This window comes from Rattus norvegicus, chromosome 2 (genome assembly GCF_036323735.1).
Source record: "Rattus norvegicus strain BN/NHsdMcwi chromosome 2, GRCr8, whole genome shotgun sequence".
Taxonomy (NCBI): domain Eukaryota; kingdom Metazoa; phylum Chordata; class Mammalia; order Rodentia; family Muridae; genus Rattus; species Rattus norvegicus.
Window position 1 is genome coordinate 214,094,702 of NC_086020.1, and position 3,226 is coordinate 214,097,927.

The following is a 3,226-nucleotide window of genomic DNA, read 5'->3' on the forward strand; positions in this document are numbered from 1 at the left end:
TGGTTGCTGGTTTTGGTTGCTGGTTGCTGGTTGTTGGTTGTTGGTTGCTGGTTGTTGGTTGCTGTTTGTTGGTTGCTGTTTGTTGGTTGTTGGTTGCTGGTTGCTGGTTTTGGTTTTGGTTGTTGGTTGTTGGTTGCTGGTTTTGGTTGTTGGTTGTTGGTTGCTGATTGTTGGTTGTTGGTTGCTGGTTGTTGGTTGTTGGATGTTGGTTGCTGGTTGTTGGTTGCTGATTGTTGGTTGTTGGTTGCTGGTTGCTGGTTGCTGGTTGCTGCTTGCTGGTTTTGGTTGTTGGTTGCTGGTTGCTGATTGCTGGTTGTTGGTTGCTGGTTTTGGTTGTTGGTTGCTGGTTGCTGATTGTTGGTTGTTGGTTGCTGGTTGTTGGTTGTTGGATGTTGGTTGCTGGTTGTTGGTTGCTGATTGGTGGTTGTTGGTTGCTGGTTGCTGGTTTTGGTTGTTGGTTGCTGGTTGCTGATTGTTGGTTGTTGGTTGCTGGTTGTTGGTTGTTGGATGTTGGTTGCTGGTTGTTGGTTGCTGATTGTTGGTTGTTGGTTGTTGGTTGCTGGTTGCTGGTTGTTGGTTGCTGGTTTTGGTTGTTGGTTGCTGGTTGCTGTTTGTTGGTTGTTGGTTGTTGGTTGTTGGTTGCTGGTTGCTGGTTGCTGTTTGTTGGTTGTTGGTTGTTGGTTGCTGATTGTTGGTTGTTGGTTTCTGGTTGTTGGTTGTTGGATGTTGGTTGCTGGTTGTTGGTTGTTGGTTGCTGGTTTTGGTTGTTGGTTGCTGGTTGCTGGTTGCTGGTTTTGGTTGCTGGTTGCTGGTTGTTGGTTGTTGGTTGCTGGTTGTTGGTTGCTGTTTGTTGGTTGCTGTTTGTTGGTTGTTGGTTGCTGGTTTCTGGTTTTGGTTTTGGTTGTTGGTTGTTGGTTGCTGGTTTTGGTTGTTGGTTGCTGCTTGCTGGTTGCTGGTTGTTGGTTGCTGGTTGCTGATTGCTGGTTGTTGGTTGCTGGTTGTTGGTTGCTGGTTGTTGGTTGCTGGTTGTTGGTTGTTGGATGTTGGTTGCTGGTTGTTGGTTGCTGATTGTTGGTTGTTGGTTGCTGTTTGTTGGTTGCTGGTTGTTGGTTGTTGGATGTTGGTTGCTGGTTGCTGGTTGCTGGTTTTGGTTGCTGGTTGCTGGTTGTTGGTTGTTGGTTGCTGGTTGTTGGTTGCTGTTTGTTGGTTGCTGTTTGTTGGTTGTTGGTTGCTGGTTGCTGCTTTTGGTTTTGGTTGTTGGTTGTTGGTTGCTGGTTTTGGTTGTTGGTTGTTGGTTGCTGATTGTTGGTTGTTGGTTGCTGGTTGTTGGTTGTTGGATGTTGGTTGCTGGTTGTTGGTTGCTGATTGTTGGTTGTTGGTTGCTGGTTGCTGGTTGCTGGTTGTTGGTTGCTGGTTGCTGATTGCTGGTTGTTGGTTGCTGGTTTTGGTTGTTGGTTGCTGGTTGCTGATTGTTGGTTGTTGGTTGCTGGTTGTTGGTTGTTGGATGTTGGTTGCTGGTTGTTGGTTGCTGATTGTTGGTTGTTGGTTGTTGGTTGCTGGTTGCTGGTTGTTGGTTGCTGGTTTTGGTTGTTGGTTGCTGGTTGCTGTTTGTTGGTTGTTGGTTGTTGGTTGTTGGTTGGTGGTTGCTGGTTGCTGTTTGTTGGTTGTTGGTTGTTGGTTGCTGATTGTTGGTTGTTGGTTTCTGGTTGTTGGTTGTTGGATGTTGGTTGCTGGTTGTTGGTTGTTGGTTGCTGGTTTTGGTTGTTGGTTGCTGGTTGCTGGTTGCTGGTTTTGGTTGCTGGTTGCTGGTTGCTGGTTGTTGGTTGTTGGTTGCTGGTTGTTGGTTGCTGTTTGTTGGTTGCTGTTTGTTGGTTGTTGGTTGCTGGTTTCTGGTTTTGGTTTTGGTTGTTGGTTGTTGGTTGCTGGTTTTGGTTGTTGGTTGCTGCTTGCTGATTGCTGGTTGTTGGTTGCTGGTTGCTGATTGCTGGTTGTTGGTTGCTGTTTGTTGGTTGCTGGTTGCTGGTTGTTGGATGTTGGTTGCTGGTTGCTGGTTGCTGGTTTTGGTTGCTGGTTGCTGGTTGTTGGTTGTTTGTTGCTGGTTGTTGGTTGCTGTTTGTTGGTTGCTGTTTGTTGGTTGTTGGTTGCTGGTTGCTGGTTTTGGTTTTGGTTTTTGGTTGTTGGTTGCTGGTTTTGGTTGTTGGTTGTTGGTTGCTGATTGTTGGTTGTTGGTTGCTGGTTGTTGGTTGTTGGATGTTGGTTGCTGGTTGTTGGTTGCTGATTGTTGGTTGTTGGTTGCTGCTTGCTGGTTGCTGGTTGCTGCTTGCTGGTTTTGGTTGTTGGTTGCTGGTTGCTGATTGCTGGTTGTTGGTTGCTGGTTTTGGTTGTTGGTTGCTGGTTGCTGATTGTTGGTTGTTGGTTGCTGGTTGTTGGTTGCTGATTGTTGGTTGTTGGTTGCTGGTTGCTGGTTGCTGGTTGTTGGTTGCTGGTTTTGGTGTTGGTTGCTGGTTGCTGTTTGTTGGTTGTTGGTTGTTGGTTGCTGGTTGCTGTTTGTTGGTTGTTGGTTGCTGATTGTTGGTTGTTGGTTTCTGGTTGTTGGTTGTTGGATGTTGGTTGCTGGTTGTTGGTTGTTGGTTGCTGGTTTTGGTTGTTGGTTGCTGGTTGCTGGTTGCTGGTTTTGGTTGCTGGTTGCTGATTGTTGGTTGTTGGTTTCTGGTTGTTGGTTGTTGGATGTTGGTTGCTGGTTGTTGGTTGTTGGTTGCTGGTTTTGGTTGTTGGTTGTTGGTTGCTGGTTGCTGGTTTTGGTTGCTGGTTGCTGGTTGTTGGTTGTTGGTTGCTGGTTGTTGGTTGCTGTTTGTTGGTTGCTGTTTGTTGGTTGTTGGTTGCTGGTTGCTGGTTTTGGTTTTGGTTGTTGGTTGTTGGTTGCTGGTTTTGGTTGTTGGTTGCTGCTTGCTGGTTGCTGGTTGTTGGTTGCTGGTTGCTGATTGCTGGTTGTTGGTTGCTGGTTGTTGGTTGCTGTTTGTTGGTTGTTGGATGTTGGTTGCTGGTTGCTGGTTGCTGGTTTTGGTTGCTGGTTGCTGGTTGTTGGTTGTTGGTTGCTGGTTGTTGGTTGCTGTTTGTTGGTTGCTGTTTGTTGGTTGTTGGTTGCTGGTTGCTGGTTGTTGGTTGCTGGTTTTGGTTGTTGGTTGCTGGTTGCTGTTTGTTGGTTGCTGTTTGTTGGTTGTTGGTT